The sequence below is a fragment of the Gossypium arboreum genome, chromosome 1, assembly GCF_025698485.1.
Source record: "Gossypium arboreum isolate Shixiya-1 chromosome 1, ASM2569848v2, whole genome shotgun sequence".
NCBI classification, from domain to species: Eukaryota; Viridiplantae; Streptophyta; class Magnoliopsida; order Malvales; family Malvaceae; genus Gossypium; species Gossypium arboreum.
Genome location: NC_069070.1, coordinates 89807758 through 89820048, shown reverse-complemented (window position 1 = coordinate 89820048; position 12291 = coordinate 89807758). Strand labels below are relative to the sequence as shown.

The 12291-nt window shown below is 38.3% G+C and overlaps 1 non-coding gene across 1 annotated transcript; it reads left to right on the top strand.

Moving 5' to 3' along the window:
* Positions 1 to 3855: 3855 nt before the first annotated feature.
* Positions 3856 to 3962, top strand: LOC128282381 (small nucleolar RNA R71). The gene has a single exon (XR_008272641.1). It is a non-coding gene; the product is annotated as a small nucleolar RNA R71 (small nucleolar RNA).
* Positions 3963 to 12291: the final 8329 nt, after the last annotated feature.

Genomic DNA, 12291 nt, shown 5'->3' with positions numbered 1-12291 from the left:
CTAATCCGAAGGCTTTGTGCAAGTTACTAAACCGGGTTAAGTCCGAAGGCATTCGTGCAAGTCGCTATAACCGGGCTTCGTCCGAAGGCATTTGAGCGAGTCGTTATATCCGGTTAAATTCAAGGTACGTGATTCTAGAATAAGCAATCTTGCTGTAAAATTTCAGTTAATGCGCTTGAGAAAAATTCCAGCAATGAGGTATGTTCATATGAGCTTGAATCAGTTGATTCCCTTCGAATAATATTCGCTCAGTCGAGTAATGAGTTTCCGGTATGTGACTAAGGTTATCCCTTATGTATGATCATAGGGGTTGAAATGTGAAATGAGTATGATATTGAGAGTTTGTACATATGAAATTATCCGTTAGCTTTATGAATGCTAAGCTTTTGTTGTGCTGGAATTTCTTGCTCAAACTTACTAAGCATAAATTGCTTACTCCGCTTCCTCTGTTTCTCTGTCTTATAGATTTTGCTCGTTAGCTATCGGATTCGGGATCCTTGAAGTCAAGTCATCCACACTATCAAAGCCCCCATTTTGGTACTCTTTTAGTTGAACTTTGGATATGGCATGTATAGGACTACCCTCGGTTGTTTTCAAGTGCTTTTGTGATGTATATATGTACGGCCATGCGAAAATGGTTCGTAAAAGTGGAGTACGGAATTAGACCATTTGTGGTTTGTAATTTTATATGGTTTCATGATGTTATTATGGATTGGAATGGGAGTGTTGGTCACATGATCAGCCATTGGAATGGCTAAACATGATCATAGGAGGACCTATGTATGACTAGACTATAGTTGGTCCATGGAAACTACAAAATAGGTAAGGCCTACCTTAAAAACAGATGCTGCCAGTTGCAGTGACGTAGATGTGAAAAATCACCAAAATTTGTAGGAAGGGTATTAAATTGTGAATAAGTTATGTAAACGAACCTTGACAAGTCTATTTTCATATGAAAGTAACGAAACGATCATATGAACAGTATACCGAGAGATATTAAAGTTCTCGTGAGACAGGGCCAGAACGGTTTCTGGGTCCCCTGTCGCGACTTTGAAAATTTACTATAAATTATCCAGAAATAATTATAAGTCATGCCTTATATTTTCAGATTCCATTTTTAGTATAGTTTCATTAGAAACAAACGGCACCAGTATTAAAGCCCTGTACAGAGAGATATTCAAGTTGTAACGCGCAAAGGTCAGCATAGTCGACCCCTGTAACATGGGTGACTTTAACTAATAAACTGTACCAATTGGCCTAACCAAAAATTCTAGAAATAAATCCATGGATGGATATATGAGTCTAAATTCAGGGAAAATTTACGGAATCAGTTTCTGAGTTTTGAAACTCAAGATATGATTTTTAAGGCGACGGTGACGCAGTTTTCCAGCCTGTCTGGAAATGCCGAATTGGTCGGTACTTTAAGAGGATTTGTCTCGTTAACCCCTCGTGTCCGACACCGGCGATGGTCTTGGGTTTGGGGTGTTACAGAAACACCATATTTCAATTTGTTTTATTTAATTATTCATTATTATACCAAATTACAAGTATACCCTTAATTAATTCTTTTAAAACACTTAATAAACAAGCCCATAATTATCCAATCATAAAGGCAATGGTATATTTACCAATTAAAGACTCCCACTATTTAATTTCATAGTGATTTAGTGCATTTAACTAATAGATCTCAACTTTTACGCTTTACGCGATTTAGTCCTTTTTACCGAATCAAACACTCAAACGGTAAAATTTGTTTATGAAACTTTCACACAATAATTCTATCATGCTGTAAAATTTAATAAAATAATAAAATAATAATTTTAAATTTGAATTTGTGGTTTCAAAACCACTATTTCGCTTTGACCCAAAAACGGGCTATTATAGAGTTAATTCCATATTGCATCTAGAATTGTCACCGTAGTTGATAGCTGTCTGATAAGAGCCAACCATGAGTGAGTTGTCCAATCCAGTGTAACTACCTTGTACAAACAAAGAGAGAAGAATCCTGAGGGAAGCACATCTGTACTATTGAGGAAAACATAAAGGGATAACGTGAGAAGAATGAAAGTGAATTTTGTTGGACCACTATTCTCTTACCCTATTTTGAAACTTGCAGCCAAGGCAGCTTGAAACTCCTTTGGGTGAGCCAACATGAATACTGATGCAGATCCACTCCTGACGAGGATATCTAAGTGCAGAACAAGGGGAAATGGATAGATACAATCGAGTAGTCTAGGAATAGTATTCTCCATTTGATTCTTTCTCATTTCTTGAAAACGCTAGTGATTACTCTATGTTTTCTACTGCATGGAAGTACAATGAGTGTTTTGTTAAGTTTTATCTTATTAAATCTTATTTTTTTTGTTTAATCTTGGGGGTTTGAATGTTCTAAACACGTAAGTGTTATTGCAGTCACTAACACTAGCAGGTGCAGTGACAGTTTAAGCTAATAAGCATTTTAGTGGAAGTTGAAGAAGGACTAGAGGAATTTAGTCCACTTATTCTTAATAGTGCTATATTTTCATCATCAGAAGGTGAGGTTAATATGAATGGATAAGTCTCAGATTAAACAAAAGAGTGCCATTTGGTAAGATATACATTAATTTTATTGCATCAACAATCACATATCTTTTATATCGTGTGAGTACTTAGTATATTGCTGAAGATTCATGTTGGGGATCCTATTTTTTCCATAGCATACTTTATCTTATTGTTTTCAAGTTATTGCTTCGACAACTATACTCACAATTTACCTCGTTTCTATCTAGTTATTGCAACAATTTTAATAGACAAAGGAAAACTATCCCTATAGGATCGATATCCGATAAACTCACATCTATCTATTATACTTGTATCGATAATGTACACTTGCACATTATTGCTGTGATGTTTATAGCCGATCAAGTTTTTGGTACCGTTCCTGGGGATGGCAATTTTTTTATATTCATTTTTGTTCTTGTGTGTTTTTGTACTTTGTTTTCCTTATATATTATTTAGTATTCACTAACTTATTTTCTCTTTGTTGTTATTTTTCAATTTCATCTTAGGCGTTTTATGACCTGAAGCAATTTAGATTTTTTTGCCGACTTTTATCCATGTTGGGGATCCTAGTTTATCCATAGCATACTTTATCTTATTGTTTTCGAGTTATTGCTTTGACAACTATGCTCACAATTTACCTAGTTTCTATTTAGTTATTGCACCGACATTAATAGACAAAAGACAACTATCCTTGTGGGATCGATATCCGATTGACTCATATCTGCCTATTATACTTGCATCGACAATGTATGCTTGCACATTATTTCTATGATGTTTAGAGCCGATCAATGGTCATTTGGGTTGGTTCTTTCTTAGGTTTTCTGCAAATAAGGAGGTTGGTAATTAGTATTTTTAACTTGATTTAAATTGTTACCTCCTCATTGGTTTCCTCCCTATCTCAAGTTTGGGTTGTCCTTCTAATTGGGATTATATGCATTCGAATAAGGGCTTCCACCCCTATTCCCAATGTAATTCACATCCTCAGCATCCTCAGCAGGATTGTTGAAATAATGGAAGAGTGGCTTGTCTCTTTCATACATAGACAATGAAAAAGCATATTTGATATGGTTTAATTAGTCCATTATCTGCTAATACTTACCATCCTCTTGAATAGCTTTGTCCGTAGTGGTTTTCTGGCCATATGTGAAATGTTTAGTTGGCAACTAATAAGATTTTAATTTCATATTTTCAATAATTTCATATACATCCTCGTATGTTCTATTCATAAGAGCTCATCCTATTACTCCGGCTAGTCCAAATCGTGCGTTTGCATCCAACTTATTGCAAAATACCTGCTGTCGTATCCACTCAGGAAATCTGTTGTGTGAACATTTTTGAATCAACATTTTGAAGCATTCCTATGCCTCATAAAAACTTTTTCCTTCCATATGTATAAAGACAACAATCTCTTTTCTTAGCTCAACTACTTTGCTAATCGGAAAGATCTTTTATAAGAACTTTCTAGTGAATTCATCCCATGTTGCGATAGATCTTGGTGCCTATGAGTCTAACCAGGAAAAAACATTATCAATCAATGAAAAGGGGAACAATCGAAGACGAATAGGTATCATTAGTGACCCCATTATACTTAAAAGCATCACAGAGTTAGAGAAATCATTTCAAATGTTGATTAGGGTCCTCTATCATAGTGCACCATAAACTACAAATTATTTTGGATCATTTGGATCATCATCGATTTGATTTCGAATTGGGTCGATATGAGCAATGTGTGTATTGAAAAAGTTAAAATTTGGCATTATAGATCAAGAAAAACGTGATTCGGGTCTTGATCGGGGGAAAAATAAAGTTTACGAGGATTAGGCTCGTTTCTATCATTTTGTACCGAGGTAAGTTCATTTGCAAATAATGCAACAGTACCATACTTTAAATGCTTTAATATTGCATGTATGGTAAGTACATACATATTTAATATGATGTTGTATCATGTGTTTATTACCTAAATTGTATTATGAATTATGTTTTGATTACTCCATGAATATGTAACACCCCGTACCCGAGACCGTTGCCGGAGTCGAACACAAGGTGCTAACCGACTTAATTCATTTACTTTCACATCCATTTTAAAATTTCCAGGCGGTTGGCTAATCTGCGTCATCTGTCACCTTAAAAATCATATCTTGAGTTCCAAAACTCAAAATCAGTTTTGTAATTTTTCGCTGAAACTAGACTCATATTTCCATCTACAGATTTTTTCTAGAATTTTGGTCGGGCCAATTAGTACAGTTTATTAGTTAAAGTCTCCCCGATTCTGTGGTGCGACTACACCGACCTTCATGCATTACGATTTGGATATCTCCCTGCATGTGGCTTCAATATCGATGCCGTTTGTTTCTATAGAAACTAGACTCAAAAGGAATCTATACATATACTTCTAAATGTCTCGGTTAATTTATATTGAATTTCCAAAGTCGGTCGGGGATCCGAAACCGTTCGCCCTGTCTCACTAAAACTTTAACATCTCATAATATACTGTTCATATGAACGTTTCGTTACTTTCCTATGAAAATAGATTCATCAAGGTTCGATTACATAATTTATTCACTATTTAATTCCATTCCTACTATTTTTAGTGATTTTCACATCCACATCACTGCTGCTGCCAAGATCTATTTTTTAGGTAAACTTTACCTATTTCATGATCCTCCATGGATCAACTAGAGTTTGTCATACATATACCAAAAGTGATCATGAATAACCATTCCCATGGCTAACCGTTACCAACATTTCCATACCTCTCGACGGACAACATACAAAACGATTATAATGCTATGATCAAAGTATATTTAAGCCATTTTCGCATGGCTATCCAAATTTACACAAAATCAAGGGTACATGACCAACAACAAAAGGGTAGTCCTATACATGCCATTTCAAAGTTCAACCAAAAGTATACCAAAAGGAGCTTTGATAGTGTGGGCGACTTCGACTTCAAAATTCCCGAGTCCGATAGCTGAAGAACCAAAATCTATAAAACAGAGAATTAAATAAACGGAGTAAGCATTAAATGCTTAGTAAGTTTTGAGCAAGGAATTAAGCACAACTGAAGTATAGCATTCATATAACTAAACGGATAATTCCATATATACATATTCTCAAATCATTCCTACTTCACATTCCAACCCCTATATTCATACATAAGGGATCATCTTAGCTAAATACCGAAAGCTCATTACTCGACTGAGCGAATATTATTCGAAGGGAATCAACTATTCTAATGCACATACGAAACATACCTCATTGTTGGGATTTTACAAGCGTATTAACTGAAATTTTTACAGCAAGATCGCTCATTCCCGAATCACGTACCTTCGGAATTTAACCGGATATAGCTACTCGTTCAAATGCCTTCGGGACATAGCCCGGTTATAGTAACTCGCACAAATGCCTTCGGGACTTAACCCGGATTTAGTAACTCGCACAAATGCCTTCGGGACTTAACCCGGATTTAGTAACTCGCACCAATGCCTTCGGGCTTAGCCCGGAATTAGTAACTCGCACAAATGCCTTCGGATCTTAGTTCGGATATAGTCACTTAGCACAAAGCCTTCGGGACTTAGCTCAGACATCATTTGAATAACCATGCACATTTATCAATAAATCATGACACATCCGTATTTCATTTTCATTACCAAAGCTCAAACACAAAACACTTATCACACTGCAATTTCGGCTCAATAGCCACATACAAAGAGCATGATCTAATCAAATCATAATCTAAGTTCCATTACTCGAAAACTTACCTCGGATGTTGTCAAACGGCTTCAACGGCTATTCAATCACTTTTTCCTTCCCTTTATCCAACTTTGTTCCTCTAGGCTCTTGAGCTAGTTCACACAAGTTTAACTTATTAAAGTCTCATTATGCTAGCTTATGGTCGAATATGACAAGAAATTTAATAGGTCATATAGCCACCTTCTAGCTCAAATACATAATGGTCATACGCATTTTTAATCACCTTAAGCAATTTAATACAATTCATTCGAACATCAAAAGAGAAGCTCAAGGTACTTAGCCCATATATACATTAGACATTAAAGTCCCATATGTACGAAATCATGAATCGAATTCAACATATTAGCTAATATTCCCCTTAGCCGAATCTTCTAAGTCAAGATAAAGCCATCAATATGCTTACCTATGGCCGAACATACACATCAATGCTAAGGCCGATTGCAACACTTAATACATTCAACAAGTATGGTCACTTGTATTGACTAAACACCATTTTGTTTCAAGTTCAAAACTTGGCTAATACACATATATACACTATTAAAGCATCCTCTCCTTTCCATCAATTCAACACATGCATTACTCATTAATATACAAAATTATATTCGCCTTGGCACACAACTTGCTAGCCGATTCTTCTCCATCTAGCAACTAATGCACATATGTGCTCATTTGTTAGACTCTACTTCATCTAATGACAACCATATTTCCCCTTCTACTTCCTACCATGGCCGAATGCATCACAACACCATACCATTTCAATTTTGGTCATGGTTAAACAGAGAACTTAATGTCTCACTCAAAAATGCTAAAAAGAAGATTCAAGAGTCATCAATCCACCATCACATGCATCATTACAAAGCTTCACTTTTAGCATGCAAATGACATCAACACAAATCCAGCTTAGCCGAATATCATCTCCATGACATAGTAAAGATTTGAACCATGGGCTAGTTAGAACTCAAACTAACAACTAAAAACATGCATGAATCTCATGGACAACATCAAACATACCTTAGTCTAGCAAACCACCATAGCCGATTTTCTCAAGCTCTTCCCTCTTCTTCTCTTTCTTCTATTCGGCCAAGAACAACCAAAGAATGAAGCCCTTTTTTCTGTTTTCTTTCTTCCATTCACGGCAAAAGGGGGGGCATGGATGAGACCATTTTTTTTTTCATCACTCCTCTCTTTCATTATTTAATTACCAAACTCCTTATTTTATTTTTCCTTACATAATGCATTAACCCAACATGTCTATGACATGTATTTTTTAGCCATAACATTTTGTCCACCCATGCTCATGGCCGGCCACTACATACTAGGGGGGAAAATTGACATGCAAGTCCTCCCTTTTGATTTCATGCACTATTAGATCCTTGTAGATTAGCCTATCACATTTCAAAAGTGTCACACAAGTCTTATGTACGACATTCACATGCAATTAACTAAATCGAAGCTTAAAAATTTTCGCACATTCATATTCACATATTTTAGACCATAAATATCACATTCAAATAATTTGGTGACTCGGTTTAACAGTCTCGAAACCGCTTTTCGACTAGGGTCACTTTAGGGCTGTCACAACTCTCCCCCACTTAAGAAATTTTCGTCCCTGAAAATCTTACTGGTAAATAGGTTTGGGTATCGTTCTTTCATAGAGTTCTCGGTTTCCCAAGTAGCTTCTTCGATTCCGTGTTTGAGCCATAACACTTTTACTAACGGAACCCTTTTGTTTCGCAACTCTTTCACTTCACGAGCTATGATACAAATCGGTTCTTCTTCATAACTCAAGTCGGATTTAATTTCAACTTCTGATGGATTAATCACATGTGACGGATCAGATCTATAATGCTGAAGCATCGAAACATGAAAGACGTCGTGAATCTTTTCAAGTTCAGGGGGCAAAATCAGTCTATACGCAACTGGACCAACTAGTTCGGAGATTTCGTACGGCCCACTGAATCTCGGACTCAACTTGCCCTTACGGCCAATTCTGAGTATCTTTTTCCAAGGTAAGACCTTAAGAAACACTTTGTCTCCCACCTGATACTCAATATCTCTTCGTTTTAAATCCGCATACGACTTTTGACGATCTGATGCTGCCTTCAGACTTTCACAAATTATTCTTACTTTCTGTTCAGCATCTTTAATCAAATCCACTCCGAAAATTTTATTTTCACCGAGCTCGGTCCAAAACAATGGTGTACGGCATTTACGCCCGTACAAGGCCTCGTAAGATGCCATCTTAATACTTGATTGAAAACTATTGTTGTAAGCGAATTCAATCAAAGGTAAATACCGCTCCCACGAACCACTAAACTCGAGGATGCAACATCTCAACATATCCTCAAGTATCTGAATTATCCGCTCGGATTGACCATCGGTTTGTGGATGAAAAGCGGTGCTAAAATGCAGCTTGGTCCCCAAAGCTTCTTGCAATTTCTTCCAAAATCACGAGGTGAATCTCGGATCTCTATCCGACACAATAGAAATCGGTACCCCGTGTAATCTCACAATCTGAGAAACATACAATTCAGCTAGTTTATCCAATGAAAAATCCGTGCGTACGGGAATAAAGTGAGCCGACTTAGTTAGTCTATCCACAACAACCCAAATCGCATCCTTCTTACTTACCGATACTGGCAACCCAGATACGAAATCCATCGTGACTCGATCCCATTTCCATTCAGGTATCATGATCGGTTGAAGTAAACCGGTAGGCACTTGATGTTCGCCTTCACTTGTCGACATACTAAGCACTTCGAGACAAAATCGAAATGTCTCGTTTCATACCATGCCACCAAAAGCTGGCGTCTCGGATCGTTATACATTTTCGTACTCCGGGTGAATTGACATTCGCTACAATGAGCTTCGTTCGAATCATCGAAATGAGTTCAATTTCTTGGAACACACAACCGACTTCGAACCTCGGACAATCGTCATCATCAATTTGAAATTTGATTCCATATTCGAACACATTCAGCCCGTTTTGCAACCAATTCATCGTCGACTTTCGAGCTTCACGAATTTGATGAATCAATAATGGTTTGGCCTTTAATTCACTACTAACACATTGTCGGGTAGAATGGACAAGTGTACACTCATCGCAGAAGTAAAACAAAGTGATTTCCGACTTAAGGCGTCCGCAACCACATTAGCCTTTCCGGGTGATAATCAATGACAAGCTCATAATCTTTCAACAACTCAAGCCAACGCCTTTGTCGCAGATTCAAGTCTCTTTGAGTCATCAAAATTTGAGACTTTTGTGATCCGAAAATACATGGCACTTCTCACCAAATAGGTAATGTCGCCATATTTTCAAGCGAATACGATGGCGACTAATTCGAGATCATGGGTCGGATAATTTTTCTCATGTGGCTTTAATTGTCTCGACGATAGGCCACAACTCGACCTTCTTGCATCAATACGCAACCTAACCCAAGTAGGGAGGCGCCACTATAGATGACAAACTCTTTGCCCGATTCGGTTTGCACTAAAATTGAGCTTCATCAAATAAGTTTTCAGTTGATCAAAACTTTTCGACATTTTTCCGTCCATTCAACTTAACATCTTTTTGAAGTAGCCGTCATGGGTGTGGCTATCATCGAGAAACCTTTACAAACCTGTCGGTAGTAACCTAAGCAAGTCCCAAAAAGCTCGAACCTCAAGAATATTTCTGAGGCTTCCAGTTAAGTATGGCGAAATTTTGCTCGGGTCAACTCGAATACCGTCGCGGATACCACATGGCCCAAGAAGCTAACCTCTCTTAACCGAACTCACACTTATCGAACTTAGCATATAACGCTTATCCTGTAAAATTTGCAACACTAATCTCAGGTGCTCAGTATGTTTGGTCTCATCTCTTGAATAGACCAAGATGTCGTCAATGAACACAACTACGAACTGGTCCAAATACTGTCTTAAGATCCGATTCATCAAATCCATAAATATCGCAGGAGCATTAGTGAGCCCAAACGGCATCACTAAGAATTCGTAGTGGCCGTATCTAGTTCTGAAAGCAGTTTTGGGTATATCCGAATCTCAAATTCATGAATCGGTAATAACCCGATCTCAAATCTATCTTTGAAAACACTGAGGCTCCCTTTAGTTGATCAAATAAATCATCAATACGCGGTAACGGATATTTATTCTTTATCGTCACTTTATTCGGTGACGATAGTCAATGCACAACCTCATGGTTCCGTCTTTCTTTTTCACAAACAATCTTGGTGCACCCAAGGTGAGAAACTTGGTCGAGCGAAACCTCTATCCGTCAATTCTTGCAACCGAGCTTTCAACTCTTTTAACTCGGTTGGTGCCATACGATCACGGGCTATCGAAATCGGTGTAGTCCCTGTGCAAGCTCGATACCAAACTCTACCTCCGAACAGTGGTAAACTTGGTAATTCTTGGGAAAAACATCCGGTATTCACAAACCACCAAGACAGATTCGGTTTCTTTTCTAACTCTTTGTCATCAAGTACACGCAAGGTATGCTTCGCACCCTTTCTTACATATTTCGGGCCAACATTGCGATATTATAGCTAGCAACCCCTTTAAGTCCGTAGACTCAACTCGGATTATCTCGTTATTTGCGCACCTCAAATCAATAGTCTTGCTTTTGCAATTCACAACCGTATCATGCACGGTCAACCAATCCAAACCAAGAATAACATCAAATTCATCAAACGGCAAAAGCATCAAGTTCGCCGGAAAATAGGAACCTCGAATTACTAGGGGGCATTTCTTACACACTTTGTCGACAAGCACATAACGACCCAAGGGATTTGACACCCGAATTACAAACTCAGTAGACTCAATAGGTAAAGTCTTACTGGATGCTAAGGTTTCGCATATATAAGAATAAGTAGAACCAGGGTCAATCAAAGCAATCACATTAGTATCAAAGAGAGTAAAAGTACCGGTAATAACATCTGGCGAGGAAGCATCCTCGCGTGCGCGTATAGCATAAGCCCTAGCAGGAGCACGAGCCTCAGTTCTGGTCGTAGCATCTCTAGATCTTCTCTGACCACCACTAACATTGCCCGTAATTCTAGATGGTCTACCTCGAGCAGTGGTAGCACCCGGTTTCCCATTCTGATTTGCATTCTGTTCAGACAACCTCGGGCAATCTTTAATGAAGTGGTCAACTGACCCGCACTTATAACAGGAGCGGTCATAGAATCTACAACTCCCCGAATGCTATTTACCACAATATCGGCACTCCGCTCTGTCTCGACGATCGGTTCCAACATCGGCGATCAAGTGACTCGTGCACTCACGGGGGTCGATCGCGATCTCGTCTAGAAAAGCCCGAAGTGTTTCTAGATCGGCCTAAATCATCTCTAAATTTCTTCGATGACTGTGGAAAGGGCTTCCCTGAAGACCTCTTACGAAACTCCTTTGCTCCCATATCAGCTTTTCTTTTCTCCATACTGAGCTCCTCAGCTTTGCAAGCTCGCTCAACAAGTGCCACAAATTCTCGAATTTCCAAAATGCCAACATACAGCTTTATATCATCATTCAGCCCATCCTCGAAACGTTTACACATCACGGCTTCTGAAGAAATGCATTCTCGCTGCATCGCTAAGCCTTACAAATTTTCGTTCATAGTCAGAACCGACATGGAACCTTGTTTAAGTTCAAGAAATTCCTTCCGTTTTTGATCAATGAATCTCTGACTGATATACTTCTTTTGAAACTCGGTTTGGAAAAACTCCCAAGTTACTTGCTCTATGGGCACGACAGAAGTCAACGTATTCCACCAATAGTAGGCAGAATCACGTAGCAAGGAGATAGTACACTTTAGGCACTCATCGGGTGTGCAAGATAGCTCATCGAGTACCCGGATAGTGTTGTCCAACCAAAATTCAGCTTGCTCGGCATCATCGCTGTCCGTAGCTTTAAATTCAGTAGCTCCGTGTTTTTGGATTCTGTCAACTGGGGGCTTATTTGACCTTATTTGGTCAGCTACCGGAGGTATCGTAGGTGCGGGGGTGG